This window comes from Felis catus, chromosome B2 (genome assembly GCF_018350175.1).
Source record: "Felis catus isolate Fca126 chromosome B2, F.catus_Fca126_mat1.0, whole genome shotgun sequence".
Taxonomy (NCBI): Eukaryota; Metazoa; Chordata; class Mammalia; order Carnivora; family Felidae; genus Felis; species Felis catus.
This window is the reverse complement of record NC_058372.1, coordinates 68,551,534-68,571,943: the sequence shown is the minus strand read 5'-3', so window position 1 is coordinate 68,571,943 and position 20,410 is coordinate 68,551,534. Positions and strand designations below refer to the sequence as shown.

The window sequence follows — 20,410 nt, the reverse complement described above, 5'->3', positions numbered from 1 at the left end:
TCTATAGACATGGCTTAGCTTATTAAACCAGAACACCTGTGGGAATTTTTGTTGGGATTGCATTATGTCTATAGATCAACTTATATTAGCACTATAGATTAATCTATGGATCCGTTGGCCTTTAAAAATTGAGTGTCCCTATCTCCTTTATTTAGATTTGGTGTAATGTCTAGTATATGCTAGTAGTAGAGTTTTATGATTTTTTTCCATGAAGTTCTTACTCATATTGTGTCAAGTTTATTCCAAACTATTTGTATACATACAACTAAAATAATTTTGCTTAAACTTGAAGTCAATCTCTGTTGGTTACAAAAGCTTCCTTTTTTTTTTTTTGTCTCTACCTGTCTTTATTTTGCCTTGCTTTGATAAATGCCTCCACTGTATAGTAAATTCCAGTTTAACAATTGCAGTGTTTTCCCTAAGCTTACTGAAACCATTACTCACTTCTATTTCAACTGATGTGAAAAGTCAATGTTAATCTAGCTGTTATTTGAAGGTAATTGTTTTGTGTTTTTTCCTAGCTGCTCCTAAACTTTTTCTTTCATTTTTGACCTTCTATAATTTTACAAGAAGTTTATTTCTCTTGCTTGGAATTTGAGAGCTGACTGAGTTTGCGGATTCATGTCTTTAACCCATTTCAGGAAACTCTTGGTTATTGGCTCTTAAGACTTTCCTCTGCCCTATTTGACCTCCCTGTTCTCCTACGTTATTAAATACATTTAGACATTTTCATTTTGTATTCCATGAGTCTTAATTTCTCTTTCAAATTTGCCAGCTATTTGTCTTCCATTGCTCATTTTAGTTAATTTTTTCAAATATATCTTTTTTTTTAATTTCTTTTTTTTTTCAATGTTTATTTATTTTTGGGACAGAGAGAGACAGAGCATGAACAGGGGAGGGGCAGAGAGACAGGGAGACACAGAATCGGAAACAGGCTCCAGGCTCCGAGCCATCAGCCCAGAGCCGACGCAGGGCTCGAACCCACGGACCGCGAGATCGTGACCTGGCTGAAGTTGGACGCTTAACCGACTGTGCCACCCAGGCGCCCCTCAAATATATCTTTTATTAATTCTCTTTTCATAAACATCTAATCTTTTCTCAAAACTATCCACTGAATTTTTAGTGTCAACTAAATTTTATTTCTAGGAATTTTATTTTGTTTCTTTTTAAAATTTGCTTGGTCATTTTTAACATCTCTTTTATTTACTTCTTCTATCACTTCATTTTTATCTTTTAGTATATTAAATATTCTATTTTGTATATTGTGTGTCTGAAAATGCCAACACAAAAAGCTTTTGAAGACTTCATTCTGATGTATGTTGTTTCTACTAATTTTCTCTGATAGCATCATGTCAGATCTTTTGTGGTTTTTGACTGACTACTTCTATGTCTTGAAACTTTTTCAGTGGGGATTTTTTAGTCCTATGGTAAAGGTAGATTCTTCCAGAGATGATGTACATTTGCTTCTTTCAAGAACTTCAGGATACCAGCTCAGAATTGTGCTAAACTGGTTAAGCTAGTGATTTATTGTTTCTCAACTACCTAAGTAGTGTGAATTCAGGCTACAAACCTGTTTAGAGCTGTCTTTTAGCTATGAATTCTCAGGAAGATTCCTTTCCCTCTATTTAGTACCATGGCTCAAATCCAAGAGTTATCCTTTAGTTATATTGGGATGGAAGGAAGCAGCATGTTTACTTTACCCTTACACAGAAGGTATGTGCTTTCAGTGTTTCTGTTTTATGTCAAGGAGGTCCTTTGACTACTCTTAGTGGTCCCTGATCTTTGACTCTTGTCATCTCTGTACCCTATGAGAATGAAAACAAGGTCCAACTCAGTGGGTTGGGCAAGCATCTAAAAAGTAAAATCTGATTTCCACACCCCATTTACCTTCTAGTTTCAATGTTCCACTTAGCCTATCTAATTTCCTACTTTCATTTAGCTTTAGACACTGATTATTCTTTTCTTACTAATGCCAAGTTAGCTCATTTTAAAAGACTGTTTCTATATTTTTCAAGGGGGTTGTTTTGTTTCATTTCGTTTTACTTTTTTAAGTGGAGTACTGATCTAGGGCACCCAATTCACAATGATATTATATATAGTCACACATACTTTGACATAAATATACCAAACCTATCAAACATGCTACATGTAAAAGTTAAGTAACCAACCATGAAATCTTCTAGGCAGGAAGAGTCGAAGGCAGAGTGGAAGGCAGGTGGAAGGCAGAGTGATGAGGATGAGAATGAGAAAAAGAGGGGCACCTGGGTGGCTCAGTGAGTTAAGCTTCAAACTTGGCTCAGGTCATGATCTCACAGTTCATGAGTTTGAGCTCTGCATTGGGCTCTGTGCTGACAGCTCAGAGCCTGAAGCCTGCTTGGGAATCTGTGTCTCCCTCTCTCTCTGCCTCACCCCCACCTGCATTCTGTCTGTCTCTCTCTCAAAATTAAACATTAAAAGAAAAAGAAAGTAAAACTAATGCACAGTAGTTTTGCACTTCAGACATAAGATTCAACATTCAGTCTATAAAATCACACAAATGTAAAATATATTGATCACTGTTTCTTTGATCAACTCTCACTCACTCCTGGGGACTTGTTCATTGTTTGAAAATATAAGCTGACTGTCTAAACACACACACACACACACACACACACTTGAATTTTTAAAATTTAAAGAACATAAGATACAACCCTACTGTGGTCTTTAAATGTTAGTATTTGTTGTAAAACTGAGTCAAAAAAATTTACTGAATCTGTTAAATTTCCTCATATTTTCTCTATTATTCATACCTCAACTTAATATGAAAAATTAGTTCTGCTAGTCTAGTATATTGATAATAATCCTTTGCTTTCCACCACAACCAGTGATAGGATAGTGCCTGAGAGCAACATAAAACCTCTTAAAAAGCTAAGTAGAAATTCTTCAGAAGTGATGAAAATTTTTAGTAAAAGAATCACACTGTTTAAGTTAATTTCTCTTCTTTTCAGTGAAGCACAATAGTCAGGTGGCAATAACATAATTCTTTAAAACATTACTGATGATTTTTGATTTGATTGATATAAAAGGGAAAATATAAGTCAATTTCAGCTTGATTAATTCAAAACCAATTTAGAATTCATAATACAAAAAAACCCCTCCCCCCACACACAAAAAAAACATTCTTAGAACTCTTAGAAACTAAACAACTAGAATTCCAAGGAAAAGAATTACTTTCCTATGCTTTTCTCAAAGGAAAAGAGACAAAGAAATAGAAATCACATAGGAGGAATTTAACTTGTAGGAACCTACAACCCAATTTTTTGTGCAACCTATAACTACAATACTTCACCATACAGATTCATTTTCAAAAAGAGAGTTTCGAAGGTCTAAAAGCTCCACCTGTAGTGGCCAGTCACACACACAGATTCGTGACACTGAGGCTTTTCTTTCCAGGAAGCAGCTTTATTCGTGCCAGCACAGACTCAGCAGGCTAAGACCCCAAAAGGCTGAGCCCCGAGCTCGGTGGGGGGCTGCCTTGTGTACAATTTTTGCTCCTTTGTCTCCCATATATGGTAACATACAGTATGAATGAGCGGTCTATGTTACCGAGTCATGGGGAAGGTCGCGCACACACACAGATAGCCAGGTTGCCTTCCCTTGCCTTGAGGCTTTCACCACATTCCTTAGGAAGGGGCTCTACCACATTTCCCCTCTTTGATTTTCAGACCACCTATTTTGGGTCAAAGAGCATCATCTTGATTTAGAAGTTTATATTTCCATAACATCATCACATGTTTTTTTTGTATGGCAGATGCCTCTGGGCATCATCTTGGTTTAGAAGTTTTTTGTATGGCAGATGCCTCTGAGCATCATCTTGGTTTAGAAGTTTATATTTCCATAACATCATCACATGTGTAGCCATTTTCCTTTCGACCATTACCTCAATGAGGCTGGAGACAGACCATATAACCAGGGGAGCTAGACAGGGTAGAATTAAGCAAGATCCCAAAATCAAGAGGATAATACCTATGAGGGTTTTGAATCCCCTCAGAGTTGAAAAACATCTTTCAAATAACTCCCCAGGGTCCCAACCTTTCCAGGTCTGGACTGGGACATGAGCACCCTTTCTCATTCGATCTCACCCGATCTCATTTGATCTCTATGATTTTTCCTTCATCACCTATCTGTAGGCAGCAGTTGCTCAGGTTAAACTTTCCACAAACTCCTCCCTCAGAAGCAAGCAAGTAATCCAAGGCCAAGCGATTTTGATAGACAGCATTGCACATTTTAGTTTGCTGCTTCGCTAGCAAGTTGAGAGCTCTGGCAGTTTCATCGGTTATAATTTCTGCAACTACCTGCAGTCTGATTATGTGGTTTAGCATGTAAATGGGAGTGCAGTAGCCCCAGGACCCAACCTCTGCCCATGTGGCAGGGCCATAACATTGGATTATACGCTCAGGAGGCCATTTATCATCTTTCCAATTGCCAATTTGTAGGGCATGTCGTTTCCTTTGAGTCTCCCTGTCCCCATACACTTGGACTCCCAAATGTTCCCCTCTGGCAAGTGGGAGCAGGAAGAAAGATGGATGAATAGTTGCCAGCACACATGACCATGATCAGCCTAACCGTACTGTATAGGCTATCCTTCCACATATCCAGTATAGTCCACCTGGGGCCTGCTATTCGATGGCTGCATCGACATTGTCCCAGCACTCTCGGAGATGAGAGAAGTTAGACAAGGGGTAGGGGTCTGGCTCAAGATCAGAGGTGATCTATGGTCCTCCACCATTGGGTCTCCCATGCAGCTGAGTTAGAAAATCTTTGGGCTAGGCATGTTAAGCTTCCAATAGAGATGGTGAACTTTCTTCCCCATTGGGCAAGGCAGTTTTTCCTGATAATTAAGGTTTTGAGGAGCCAAACCCCAGCAGTAGGACTGGGGTATTCTGTCCCATTATAAGGTCCATGGAGATCTAACTCTCTAGCCTCCCATGGCCATTGATCCCCCATGTTGGTTCCCCTGCATACACAGCAAGAAGATATCTTTAGAGACTGGGCTATAGTCTCTGCTAGGGCTAGAAACAAGTTCCTTGTGTGACTGAAATGAGAGAGGATCTACTTCTTATTTCTTCATAGAAGGAGTGGAAGCCTTGATGGGATGTGGTTGGATGGATGGTAATGACTCCCTTGAAATATAGCACAGTCCTTGGGTCTCTGCCTCACCCATGGATCTGGATGCCGATTCAGGTGCCCCATTGCCATTTGGAATCTCCTGGGTTAATGATGGTAAAATTAACAGGGTTACAGTCCTTTGATTGACAACCTGATGTAGCAGCCTCCATCTGAAGGAGCGCTGTTGTACCTTCTTTTTGCCAAGTAGGCCATGAAACACATCTCCAACTGGGGCATGAAAACTCAGGTGTATAGGCACATAAACTGTTTTCCTCACACATGTATTTGTCATTGAGTTGGTATTTCCGCTCCCAATCTAAGCCTCCACATAGTATATCAAGAGTCCTTGGGTCCTCTATGACAAGTGCCTGCTTTTTTTGTATGGCAGATGCCTCTGGGCCAATAGCTATAACTGCACATATATCAAACATCATTGACACTGGTCATTTAGAGTTAGTTATTTGTGTCCAGCTGACCAAGGCCCCCCACTCTTGGTAGGGTCAGACTTCTAACCAATCTTTACTGGGGGAGTACTGTGGGTCAAAGCAAGTATATTGACTCTCCCATTGGCATGTAGAATAGGTGGTCTCATTGTGTCCACAGGACCCCAGGACTTTTCCTTGGCATGAGAAGTGGGTATGGTATACTAAGGTCCAAGTGACTCCCTGGCCTGACCTGGTTATGCGAATACATGGGTCACATGATCAGGAATCTAGGTCTACAGAAGGGGTCCAGATTAGAAGCAACCAATATCAATGAAGCATCCTATCCATAAAAGGAAGGTGAATGCTAACAGAAACCTCTGACCACAATCTCAGCCGGCCAGGGCAGCTTCTGCCAATCCTATGGTGAAAAGTAGAGCAAGAATCACAATAACAGTGAGACACAAGGGGTGGCAGGGCATCACAGTAAGGAAACAGACATAGAAAAATAAGGACAGTCTATTTGTTCCACTGGACTGTCGATTCCTCAAGCTTCTGCCATGCATAGTCAGCTTCCAGAGTGACTAAAGCAGGGTTGCAGTCTCCCAGAGCCTCTGGAGTTTCAGATTGCTTCTTCTGTATGGTCAGTTTGCACAGCGTTGATAGATCAGGAATGCACTCCCAGTTTCGAGATGTGGGCTTCACTCTGCTGTGGTGAATCTGGGGACGCACCTCAGCTACCTTTACGGCAGAAGGGGTGGACAAAATGACAGTGAATGGGCCCCTCGAGGGGGATTTTAGGGGTTGGAAATTCCTCTCCTTCACCCATACAAGCATCTCCTGTTTCAAAGGGGTGAACATCTGTGGTCAGACTCACAGGTAATCACTCCTTAACCCAGTGGTGTAAGGTGTTTAGGGTAGAGCCAAGGGCCCACATCTATTGCCTTAGGGTTAGATTGCCTATCTCATTTAGATCCCCCCTTATGTCCTTGATAATGGGGGGGAGGGTGCCCATAAGGATTTCATAATGGGAGAACCCCATCTGCTTAGTGGGGCTACACCTGATTCTTAACAAGGCACTTGGCAACCTTGTTGGTCCCAGTGTAAGTGGGTTTCCTGACATAGTTTACTTAATTGCAGCTTCAGGGTTCGCTTTATTCATTCCACCTTCCTGGAGCTCTGGAGTCGGTTTGCTGTAACTTCCAGGTAGTCTTTACCCCCTTTGCCAGCAGCCACACCACCTCACCGTGAACACTAGCCTATTATCTGATCTCATAGCGATAGGGATCACAAATCAAGGAATGATTTCTTTTAGAAGAAGTAGGACTACTTCATGTGCCTTTTCTGTTGGAGTAGGGAAGGCTTCCACCAGGCCTGAGAAAGTGCACACAAAGACCAACAGATATTTACAGACTCGGAAGCTCAGTGAAGTCTGCCATCATATTTTCAAATGGGGCTCCCCTGACACTCTGCACCCAGGGGAAGCCTTGGGTCCCTGACATGGGTTATTCTGGGCACACATTTCACATTGCTCACATACTGCTCAGGCTACACTGCAGAGTCGAAGGATATAGAAATGGTGGCTCAATGTAGTTTCGAGAGATGTCCAGCTAATAAGGGTTTCCTGATGAAACTGCTTGACAAAAGCTGGAGCTAGGGCCTCAGGAATTGCTACTCAGCCATCTTCAAATTTCCACCATCCACCTGGGAGGTAGCTTCTATTTTCAGTCTTAAACCAGGTACTCTCATCTTGTGAGTAATTCAGGTCCCATTCTGCCAGTGGACTCGGGAACAGTGCAGTGGTTAAAGCTGCTGATTCCGCTGTTCCTTTGGAGGCTGCAAGCTTTGCCTCTAGGTCTGCCTTATGGTTTCCCTGTGTAGCCATGGTGTCTCCCCTTTGGTGTCCTCAACAATGCATGACTGCCACTCTTTTAGGGGCCCACTCAGTGTCTAAGTTCAAGGATTTCCTTACCACACTTTATATCTTTTCCTCCTGAGTTTATTAGATCCTTCTCTTTATATAAAGCCCCATGTACATGGAGGGTGGTGAAGGCATACCTAGAGTCTGTGTATATATTAACACGTATCCCTGTCGCCCATTGAAGGGCTCAGGTTAGTGTGATGAGCTCTGCTTTTTGTGTGCCCAGGTTCTTTTTGGCAGGGGTTTTGCCTCAATGACAGAATTCAGGGTCACCACTGAGTACCTTGCAAGGCATTCTCCCTCTTTCACAAAACTACTACGGTTGGTGAAACACTCAGCATCAGGGTCCTTGAGAAGGGCTTAGACATGTCTGGGAGCCCCAGACCAAGCTCATTGGTGAGGGCCCATTTGATCTCTTCAAAGGCCCTTTGCTGTGCTTGCTCCCATAAGAGTGGTTCCTGCTCTTCCCCTTTTGTGGCTTCATAAAGGGGTATTAACAGGACTGAGAAGTTAGGTATCCAAATTCTACAGAAACCTGTAGCTCCCATTTCTACAGAAACTCTCAAACCTGACATTGGGTCAACAGGACTTGGATTGAACAAACGGCCTGTTTTCTCTCTGGGTTGAGCTGGCATTGCCCCTGGGACAGGTAAAAGCCAAGGTACTTGATCTTCTTCTGACAGATTTGGTCTTTCTTTTCCTTGAGACCTTACAGCCAGTTTCCCATAGGAGGGTAGGGAGCTGTGGAGTTCCTTCCTTGCAGTCCTCCTGAGACCTTCCAGCTGCAGGAAGTCATCTACGTGCTGAAGCAGGACACAGCCATGTTGATCTGCTGGGAAGGCTCTTAGGTCCGAGGCTAACGTAGTGCCAAAAATGGTTGGGAAGTTTTTGAACCCCTGAGGCAATCTGGTCTAAGTCAGCTGGCCCTTGTCACCATTTTCAGGATTCTCCCACTGGAAGCCGAAGATCAGTTGATGCTGGGGGAACAGGTGGACACAGAAGAAGGCATCCTTGAGATCTAGGCATCTGAAGAAGGCAGCTTTGGTGGGGATAAGACCCAAAAGAGTGTATGGGTTCAGGACAACGGGGTGCAGGGTGACAGCGACCTGGTTTATGGCATGCAGATCTTGGACCAGCTGATAGTCATTGGTGCCCGGCTTCTGGACAGGTAGGAGAGACGTGTTGCAAGACGACTGACAGGGTCAGAGGATCCTGCATTTTATAAGTCTCTCCAGGTGCTTCTGCATCCCCATCTGTGCCTTACAAGGGATGAAATATCGTTTTTGGTGGATGGGCCCTGCCCCTGGCTTTAATTGTACAACTACTAGAGGTATGTTCCAGGCCAGTCCTGGTGGGTTGTCCTCAGCTCACACACCCCAGTACCCTGAAAGGCAGCTCAGGTCCCTGTTGTGTCTCCTCCATGAGACTGTAGAGGTGCTACTCTTCCTCTTGGGGAATCGTGAGAGTCATAATCTTTCCTTCTGGCTTTTGTAGGGTCAGAGCAGCTTGTCCATGGGAATTGAAAGTTACCTGGGCCTGCAGCTTTCCCAACAGGTCCCATCTCATTAAAGTCACTGGGCAGTCAGAGAGGTACAGGAATTCATGGATGACTTCATGGCTGCCTAAATTGCATCATTGAGGCAGCAGGAAGGGACAGCTTGTCCGATTGCCCATGGTCCCCATAATGGTGGCTTGCCTCTGAGAGAGGAAGCCCACAAGTGTTCCACCCCAGTATCCACCATGAAGTTGATGGGTCCGCCCCCCACATTCATCTGGATCACAGGCTCTTGGGAACCTAACAAAATAGAACTCGGTCTGTCCTAGTCCTCCTCATAGTCTTCCATGGCGGCTAGCCCCATAAAATCATCTTTGGGGGCCCCATGAGGCTGTGATGCTGGTTGGTACCCACCCAGGACCACATGGCCTCTTTCTGCTTGGGGCCTGCTGAGAATTAGCCACAGGGGGCACTCATTTTTCCAGTGGCCCTCCTGACGACAGTGAATACACTGGTTCCATCCTAACCTTGGTCCTGGGCAGATGATCCTTCCCACCATTCCCCTTTTTGGCCCTGGCCCCGTCCCTCTGGAGCACCTTTCCAGGAGCATTCTGACTGTTCCACCAAGGCAGCAGCTAACAAGTCTGCCTTTTTCTGTATCTTCAGGCAGATGTTCTTCCCTCCACACCACCTGGTCATGGTTGACAAACACCTTAGTCGCTACTTCCTTCCAGCAACTGACTGGCATTCATGCTGGTGAAACCCTCTAGCTTTTGCAGCTTGCAATGGATGTCCCCTTGGACCTGACCTATGAAAGCTGCATTGACCATCCACTGGTAACGGGTGTCTCTGGATCAAAAGGGGTATAGAGATGAAATACCTCATATTGTCTCTTACAGAACTGGTTCAGGCTCTCCTCAGGTCCCTGGAGCACTTCTGATGTTTTACTCATATTTATGGCCTCTCCCCCGCCTTCCTTCATTCCATTTAGAAGGGCTCCTTGATACCGTTCAGTCCTTGTAGGGCCTCCATCTACACTTGAGTCATTTGGGTCCATTTGGGGTCTTCCTTAGGAAAGTGAGCCCGAGCATAAGCCTGGTGTCTAGTGTCCCAGCCAGGGCATTCTCCTCTAACCATTTTTAGGGCCATCTGAGTAATTAGGTGGCACTCCTCACTGTCAAAGAGGATCAGGAGGAATTGGCGGCAGTCTGTCCCGGTAGGTTTATGGGTTTGAATTATGGACTGCATTAGTTCAATCATAGCCTGAAGCTTCTCTTTATAGGAGAGAGTATGGTGCTTCCAATTTAGGAGGTCCTTAGTGGTAAAGGGTTGGTATACAAAATACACTGGCCTCCTTGGATCTGGCCTTCCTGATCACAACAGACAGGTCTCCTAGTTTCCGTCAGTGACATCTGTAGGGCTCCCTGGTGTTGCTGCAGGGAGGGACTGTCTCTGCTGGCCTGATCTCCTAGTCATCTTCCAGAAGAGGTGTATGGGGTCAGGACTGGTGATCTGGGTGAGCCGCTCACATCCAGAGGGGCTGGTGGTGCTAGAGGTGGCGAGCCCTCAGGACTAGGGGCAGATTCTGGTGGGTTTTCAGCAGCCAGGGCAGCTGGAATTACAGAGGGCAGTGGGGAGTACAGTGGGGCATATGGCAGTGGGGTCCCCTCAGGCTCTCCCAACAGTATGGGTTTTTCAGTTTTTGGCTGGCATTTGGAGGAAGCCATCACAACTTTACAGTTCTCTTCAATACAGACTTTTAGCCAAGGCGGCTGGGATAGAACCAGGTGTTACCAACAGTCAATGTAAGGAGATTGGTCAGGGTGGCCTGGATCCCCCACATGACCCTGAACACTCAGCCAACTAGTTCCTTATCCAGCCCACCCCGAACAATGGCCAATCAATTTCTCAGAATGTCTGGAGCTTTCAGGAAGTTAATTTCACACCATAATCTCCTGAATATCCCTTTTTGAAATTCCTCAACATACATCTAGGAGAGTCAGTTTACTCTGCTTTCCACCCATTTCATCCCATAAGGGACAAATTTCATGCACAAGAGAGGAAAAAGGGGGAAGTAGGGACTGACTTGAAGAAGATACACACTTGCTTCATCCGTTTCCAGCCACTCTCTTCTTGGAGATATTTCAGGTGCCTCTTAGCATTGGTGGGTTCAGAATTAAACCCTGACCTGGATCAGACTCCTGAGGAAGTCTGATGCCACCCTAAGCCATATGAGGTAGCCACAGAACCATGGATCCATATGAGGTAGCCACAGAACCATGGATCAGGACTCAACACTCACTTTGGCCCACTGGTCAGGTCAGAAACTTGCCACTGTCTGTCTCATTCACACACAATCACACAGCAACTCCAATCCACTGCCCAGTGCCCAGCCCTTTGGAGTTGAGATTTCGGAACTACTCGGGCAACTCTGGGAAGGTAATCAGGCTTCCCTTCTGCCTGTTAGGGGCAGGTCTACCAAAACTAACCCAGGTTCTTCCACTCTGACAGGAAGCTCTCCCTGAGCTGGCTCCTGGGCCTCACTGGGTTCTTTTGTGCATCCAGAGCCCTTGTCCTGGTGCACCGGGAGAGGCTAGTCTCCTGTGGATGAAGCAGTCTTGTGGCACCAGGTGAAGTCACCTCTCCCAGTGCCCCAAGGTTCATACCCTGGTGACAAGGGAAATGAAACAGTCTCCACCTCCAGGGCAAGCCCCCCATGAAATGTAGCAGCCAGTCACACATAGAGATTTGGGACACAGAGGCTTTTCTTTCTAGGAAGCAGCTTTATTTGTGCTAGCACATGTTCAGTGGGCTAAGACCCAACAGGCTGAGCCCCAAGCACAGCAGGAGGTTGCCTTTGGTATAACGTTTGCTCCTTTGTCTCCCACATACGGTAACATACAGTATGAATGGGCGGTCTATGTTACAGAGTCATGAGGAAGGTCACGCACACACACATAGCCAGGTGGCCTTCCCTTGCCTTGAGGTTTTCACCACATTCCTTATGGAGGGACTCTACCACACACCTTCTCTACCCAGCTTCCAAGGCACAAGGCTTAGTGGAAGGACAACGGGCTGTGTGGATAAGCTGTGGAGCTGGTAGTAGTAACCGAGGCTTAAGTAGTAACTGCTTAAATAAGTGGCAGAGCTGGGTCCGCAACACAGATTTCCTTGACTATAAGTTGGTGCTTTTTTAGCTGCTTTGCAACTACCTCTAGTGTATATACAGAAAAACAATAAACTTGAATTTTTGCTAATTTGCTCTTACCTATTTCCAGTAATAGGAAAGTATAAGCATATTAAGAAAAATTTTCATGAGAATACATGAAATACTTTTAGAACAGGATACTTTTAGAATCCTAAAAGTTCAAAAGCTAGATTTTCATGATTTCACATTTAAAACTCAACTAAAGAATCCCCCTCTCATCTAACCACCTGCTATAGAATTACTCCATTGCTAACGCCTTCTTTTTATTCATTAATGTTTTGAATACATTTGAGCAAGAATAGAACAATGTCTTGAGATGTCTGATGATTCCTACCTCATCCTGAATTTAGTAAAGTTAACTTTTTTCTTGTCTTTTTGTGAAGTATTTCGGCATCATATTTGGAAGATCTTAGAAAAGAAAATAACACAGAAGCATGATTAAAAAAAAAAAAACTGATTTACTTACAGGAAGTGCCAAGAGATTCTTATTCAGATTTCTGACTTCATTTCTGATGATGGATGAGAGCTGACAACCCCATCTAGGTGTTTTCTTGCATTGCTGATCAAAATGAGAAAGCAGAAAAGCAGGAAAACAGTTTATTAAGGCAGTAAAATCCTATTTAAAATATTTATTTCAAAGACACTTACTGCATTAGCATCTGGGTGTCCATACTGATGTCAGAATTAAAAAGGAGGTGAGCTTTTCTCCCCTTGGGAGTTATATCAGGTTTAAGAGATTATTTTAAAGGAGCAGGAAATGCCTATATTTTAGAAGATACTGCTCAGACCTTTTATAAGTGGATAAGAAGACAGTATGAGGAAAGAGTCAAAGCTTAGATCTACATAGTACGGTTAGTCATTTCATTCAGGTAAGAAAAACCTAAAGCATCTATTAAGTATGGGGTGGTAATGATAGAAATAGCCACGTATGTAATTCATTTAATTCTCATTGTAATCTTATGTAGTAGGAATTATAATAAGATTATAACAAGTAAAAGAAGGCAAATTCTTCTAACTGCAAGTCCATGCTCTCTCCCGCAATGAAGCATAATGCTCAAAGGTCTTAATGAGTTTCCTTTTAACTTCCTTGTTGGTGTTGTTTAGCCTTGGCTTGCAAAGTGAGAGGCGATATCACATAAAGGGAAAAAGTTGAATTGTTTCAGCCAGAGCTACATTTTGCAAGCTGACTTCAACAATTCTGTGTCACAACAGTTGCTTCACCCATCTCAGCCACCATTTCCTCCTCTATTTTTACAAAGATAGTAACACCTATTTTATAAGGCTAATGAGGGTTAGACTTACACAGTTGTGGTTAAATTAGCAGACATAATAGAAAAAGAAAAAGATATTCTTTGTGATTTGGAGCTTCTATTAAGTCTTCAGAAATATCAATAGTGAAATTTTTATTTTTCTGATAAAAATATGTCATCCCATTTTCTTGAAATGATATCTTGTGTCCATTAATATTGGCTTTTGTAAAGATTTGAGGTGTATGTGAACAGAAGTAGAGGAAGGGAGGATCTCCTAACAAGTCAATAGCAGTGTTAAGGAAAACCAGAGCCAGACTGAAGTTAAAATGGTGAAAGCAGATTTTATTCAGGAACTATTCCAGTAGAGGAGAAGAGACCTCAGTATATAACCTGATTCCATTCCAACACAGCATGGACAAGTAGGGATTTATAGACAAGGGCAGAGTGGGGGTCAGGGGATGGAAAATTACTAGGAGGGATAAGGAATCTAATCAATGTCAAGGGGGATCAGTATCAAGGGTGGAGATTGTTGCTAAATTGAGTAAGCAATATTTGGTAATACTAGGTGATGACAAGATGAACAAGTCCAAAGGTCAAGCCCTAGTTGAAAAGAGGATACAGAGGAGGCTGACCAAAGATAAGGAGCAGGTCTTGTCAATGGGATAGAAGTGTGGGCAGTTTATAAATTACAAATCTGATTATCTTGATAAATAGAGAACTATTCAGCTGTTCTATTTCTTCCTATAATTTCTTCCTTTTGCTAAGCTGTATTTTTCTAACTCATCATTTCACCAAAATGTTCAAATACACGACATTAAATACCAGGCACACTATCCAGACCCCTGTTCTCCTCCATCCTGGCCCCATAATTCTTTAATGTCTTATTAAGGTACACTGATACCTTCTAGTGGATTTTGTGTCTTTCCAGATTTTTTAGCTAAATTTAATGGCGTATTTTATTTGAAATACTAGTCTGCCCTAACCAAGAGCACTGCCTATTTGTTCTTCCTCCTCCCCTGGAATGTGGTATCTGTAAGAATAAAATAATGACTATGTCACTGTTACATCTCCAGTGCTTAGAAGAATGCATAGAGTAGCTGCACAACAAATATTTATGAATTATTAAATAATTCTTCCATTTCAACATTATCAATCATTCTTCTTGAATCAGCAACTTTCCAAACACTCATTTCCAGAAAGAAAGCATTTCAGAGGCCCAAAGTTTTGGCTGGCTACTGCGTATCTTTCATATCTACATCTAGAGTAATTGGGTAGCTAGCCTTTCTAATCATTTCTGCAAAAGCCCCAGGAGTGCTAAATTCATTGACCATTATAAAATGCTTTATCATCTCTAAAATTAAGGTTAGAAAGTGCCAAATTATATGCTTAATTAAAACAGCTTTAATTCCATGTGGATTTAAGATTAATGTTGCTGCGCAAAAAGTAGAAGCATTAGGGACTTTCCATGTGAGAATAATATTAACTATTGTGTTTGAAGTTGACAAGTCTTTCATCTGATAAATTCTAAGAGTGCGAAGACGTTTGAAATGCCTATTTATTCCCAGTTATTTCCCCAAGGAGCTTAAAAAGATTTTTCCAAACAAGATAACTTTTACCTTCATTTAAAACACAGTTCAGATATTACTATACCAATTTATATATGAGAAGAAAAACAGAGATGCCATAAACTTATCCAAGGTCACAGAAGGTAGTCAATAATTTTCAGATTCATAGTCCTATCTCTTCACTGGGCTCTAAGCTGCTATATAAATGGTAGAGTTTAAAATTATTTAACAGGGAGCATCTGAAAGGACTAATAAAATTAAGATTCTATCTTTGAAAAACAAGTGAAATAAAGATTACTAGATAAGTAGATATTAAATTCCTAGGAAAACTCCTAGAATGAATTATCTAAAGAATTTTGTACATTTGTTCAAACCATGTTTTTCTACTGCTTTCTTTCCATCCCTTTTGAGGAGTTAAAATGACAGGCCAAAAGATGAAGGGCATCCACTCTGCTCTCCATGGACAGCTTCACTGTTAACTGACCTACTGCCATGCTAGTGATTAGTGGCTTCAGGAATACCTAAAATCAGATGTCTAAAGTTGGATATTCAAAGATGACAAGGCATCCATTGTGAGTCAAAAGTTCTCTAGCTTTAATTCTATTAGAAAAAGGTAACTGTCTAGCAATTCTAGATGAAGGGGTAAAAGGGTGACATAGCCAGCAAAAAAAAATGTAGCCTTCAGGAGATTTGGATCCCCAGAACTAGATGTCATGCAGGCTGACAACTTAAGAAGGCTGATATTCTTTATTCATTGTGAACCTCCTGGCCCTAACCTGATCCCTGGTATGTAGTAGGAGTATCACAGTTGCAAGTGATAGAAAGTCTGGTTCATTTAATCCCAAACAGAATCATTAAAGTATATTGGTGCCCTAGTAACAACCAGAAGACCAATGGGCTTTGTTCATTGGTATGACCAATATGAACTCAAGAATTTTATGTATTTGAAGGGCACCTGGGTGGCTCAGTCAATTAAGCAGCCAACTTTTGATTTCGACTCAGGTCATGATCTCACAGTTCATGAGATGAAGATCCAGCCCCATGTCGGGCTCTGTGCTGACAGCATGGAACCTGCTTGAGATTCTCTCCCTCCCTCTCTCTCTACTCCCCCCCAGATCATACTCTCTCTCTCTGTCTCAAAATAAATAAATAAACATTTAAAATAAAGGAATTTTATGTATTTTATTTTTTTTTCAATTCACTGCAATCATTAATGTGTTTTCAATTTAAGTGCTATCATATATTCTATGATTATATCTGTCTACATCTTATTATTTAAATAAACATTTTTATTGAAATATAACATCATATAAATAACTGCATCAAAGTATACGATTTGATTACTGTCCTCAAGATACACACGCCCCGCGTCAGGCTCTGGGCTGATGGCTCAGAGCCTGGAGCCTGTTTCCGATTCTGTGTCTCCCTCTCTCTCTGCCCCTCGCCCGTTCATGCTCTGTCTCTCTCTGTCCCAAAAATAAATAAACGTTGAAAAAAAATTAAAAAAAAAAAGGGGGCACCTGGGTGGCGCAGTCGGTTAAGCGTCCGACTTCAGCCAGGTCACGATCTCGCGGTCCGTGAGTTCGAGGCCCGCGTCAGGCTGTGGGCTGATGGCTCAGAGCCTGGAGCCTGTTTCCGATTCTGTGTCTCCCTCTCTCTCTCTCTCTGCCCCTCGCCCGTTCATGCTCTGTCTCTCTCTGTCCCAAAAATAAATAAACGTTGAAAAAAAATTAAAAAAAAAAAAGATACACACAACCATGTCAAGAGATAAATAAGTGTCAACAACTCCAAAATCTCCTCTACAATAACTATTCCCTTTCTATCTTGAATCTTATCATCATATTGCTTTTGCCTATTTTTGAACTTTATATAATGGATTCATGAACTATGTTCTCTTTAGTATCTAGCTCCATTTGTTCAGCATTATGTTTATGAGATCTGTCCATGTTGTTAAACACAGCAATGGTCTGTTCATTTTCATAGCCATACAATATTCAATTGCCTCAAAATAAAATAATTTCTTTACCCATTCTAATTTGGTTGTTTACAGATTTTAGATTTTGTGAATTGTCAGCCTCTACAAGTAGTAGTCTTTTAGGTGTCTTTGGTGCACAAACGTATGCAATTATATTGGGTATGTAACTAGAAATGTAATTGCTGAGTTCAAGAATGTGCATATGTTATACTTTAGTAGATACTGTCAAACAATTTTCCAACGTGGAAATTTACAATTCGCACCCCCCTCAAGAAGGTTAGAGTCCAGGCTACTCCACCTACTTGCCAACATGTGACATTTGGAACGATGACAGTATTTTCCATCTTCTTAATTTTAGCCACTCTCTTAGGTGTTTGGGTAGAATTTACTGGTGTTTTAATTTGCATTTTCCTGCTAACCAATGAGGTTGAGGACATTTTCCTATATTTAGTGGAAACATTTGATACCTCTTTTGTTACATTTGCTAAACAAGTGAACTCATTTCAGGGAGGGCCTTTGGGTTAGCATTCACATGGGATACAATATTCCCATACTCTAGGCTCCTTCTGAGAGGTCCACCTAATAGCTCTTCCTAAAAACCTCCTCCTTTCTCTCCTTTTATCGTGTTTCTTTTAAGTCCCTGACCATCCAGCCAAATTAATTGCCACATCTTACAAACTGAGACAGATCCATGCCTCCAACTATTTCTCCTTCTAGAAAATGTAGACAAAGTTTGAGTGTCTACCTCTTAGGAATATGTCCCTCCTCCACTGTCCCACAGACATACCTGAGGGGACTGCAATGCCTTTCCAATGCACTTTGGGCTGATTGACCTTATTATGCAACCAAGGCTATGGGTTAAAAGAAGTAGGTGCACTATAAGTGTTACTCAATTATTCATGTACCTTGTTTGTGCCTTTAAGATCTCCTTAGATCTAAGGCCATATTTCTGTGTCATCTGATAAGGAAGTACTACTGGGAATGATCCAACTTTACAGATTGATGTATCAATTAATGGGTAGGATTTGTTGCATGATAAACCAACGAACCATGGTAGGGCTTTGATCTCTCCTAGGGGCTGGTAGCAAAGCAGGAGCTCTTTCTCAAAAGCAAATTAGTTGTTTGCTGAAAAGGGTCTAATTTTTCTCTAAAGTTCTAGGGACTACTGCTATTATTCTCCAATTGGAGTTTAGCACAGCTATGTAAAATTCTTATTTTCCTAGATAATTGAGATAACATGGAGTCTTAAGACAAACTAACCAACCAAAAACCCACAGATACGATCCAGCAAAAGAACTACTGCCACTGGTATGGACAATAAACTCAACACTTTGTACCTCTGACAAAACTGACAGAAGGCACTGCTCTGAAAATTACAGCCACTCTTGGATTTGATGAGTGTTGCAGCCTCTGTGATTTTGCACATGCCCTGCTTCTTCATATCACTAGCCTTTGACCTCAAGTTCTAGGGCAGGTATACTGATGAGCCCATGCCCCAGCTGCAAGGGAAACTGAAAAAGTAGGTCCATAGCTTTTTTTTTTTTTTTAGGCAATTCTGAAACAGGAAGGAGATTTAAACTTTGGGTGGCCAAAATGAATACAAAAAGTTCATTTCAGGGGCACCTGAGTGGCTCAGTCGGTTGAGCATCCGACTTCGGCTCAGGTCATGATCTCACAGTTCGTGGGTTTAAGTCCCGTGTCGGGCTCTGTGCTGACAGCTCAGAGCCTGGAGCCTGTTTCAGATTCTGTGTCTCCCTCTCTCTCTGCCCCTCCCCTGTTCACGCTCTGTCTTTGTCTCAAGAATAAATAAACATTAGAAAAATTTTTTTAAAAAAGTTCATTTCATTAGGCATTCAATAGGTGTTTTTTTTTAATCTGAATTAAACTGACCTCACTTCTCTCCTTTCACATCATGATAAAATGAGAGGAAGTGTGAGCCAACGTTTAACAGCTGGTCCCACAGCACAGGGACACCTGGGAAATTTGACCCTGGATTTACTCTTTGAACCACTGCTTTTCAGAATATAATAAGTTAAGATAAAAATATAATTTAACTGTGTGTCATTCTCTAACAAACAGATGCATCTTGTTAAGAAAATAAATTATAATCTCCTTCAGCATATGGTTGAACTTCCCATTATAAAAATCTTGGGAGTCTGTATGAGTTTTGACTATTTATGTTGTAAAAGATCAAAAATCAAATGAGCTTACTAACATTAATTTATAAGCAGAAGTAGTTCTTAGTTCAGGCAGAGATTGATCATCCAACTCAAAAAAAAAAAAAAAATGTTGCCCAGGATCCAATTTATCATTATTCCTCTGCACTGCCTTATATAGTCTCAGTGTCACCTACAGGCACTACACAGTGCTCAAGGGCCCCTCCCATCAGAACACACACATCCACATCCACACACATGTATGCACACACTCACGAGACCAGGCTCAACCTGCAGCGGCAGCCAAATAGATGACATGGTTGTAAGAGACTCACGTGCACATTCCAGTAACTACTGCAGACGAAAGTAGAAGCTTATCTTTTCCACAAAATTCTCCTCACATTTTAATGTCTTTGACTGGTTTATGTGTCTATCTCTGAACCAGGTATTATGACTGGGAAAATGGGATGGCCAGCCTAATTTATGAAAACTCAACCTTGAAGCTAGGAATGGGTAAATCCTCTGCAAAAAAGATACGACAGAAAACAAAAAAAGAGTGGCTCCACCAAAGGAAACATCTTGGAAAGGCAGGGTACTATTGGTAGAAAAGCAAGGAAACAGGTATGAGAAGACACACAACAAAAGTCCATTACAGATTGTTTTGGATTTTTCTGTGCAATTGCAGTCACCCCCATTTTTAGTGGTTAAGAAGTATGCAGTCCTTTAAAGACTATTCTGGGGGCGCCTGGGTGGCGCAGTCGGTTAAGCGTCCGACTTCAGCCAGGTTACGATCTCGCGGTCGGTGAGTTCGAGCCCCGCGTCAGGCTCTGGGCTGATGGCTCAGAGCCTGGAGCCTGTTTCCGATTCTGTGTCTCCCTCTCTCTCTGCCCCTCCCCCGTTCATGCTGTCTCTCTCTGTCCCAAAAATAAATAAACGTTGAAAACAAAAAAGACTATTCTGACCATACCATTTTTAAAGGATTAAATGATTTTTCAGGGATGGAACCCATTCATATTTTTTAATTTATTATCCTCAAATGTCCATGTGCTTACTACTATATGTCAATCCAAAAACTCAGACATTAATGTTTCTATTTGACTCTGTACTGCTGATATTAAAATTTATTGTTAGGGATACCGAGGAGTGTCACAGGTAGATGAACAAACTTTATGTGTTCCCCCAGGCACCATGCTCTTTGACTGTTCTTTAGATCAGAATTCTTTAAGATGTTCCCAGTGCTCAGGATGGTCTCTGAAATTATTGTAAAAAA

General features: G+C 41.9%; 1 long non-coding RNA gene across 1 annotated transcript in view; it reads right to left on the bottom strand.

Annotated features, from left to right (window-relative positions):
• The window catches only part of LOC123385436, a 554,832-nt gene that overhangs the window by 376,489 nt on the left and 157,933 nt on the right, over window positions 1-20,410 (bottom strand). The window contains exon 2 of the long non-coding RNA XR_006597927.1: window positions 12,661-12,753. This is a non-coding gene — a long non-coding RNA (uncharacterized LOC123385436). The remainder of the gene's footprint in view (window positions 1-12,660; window positions 12,754-20,410) is intronic.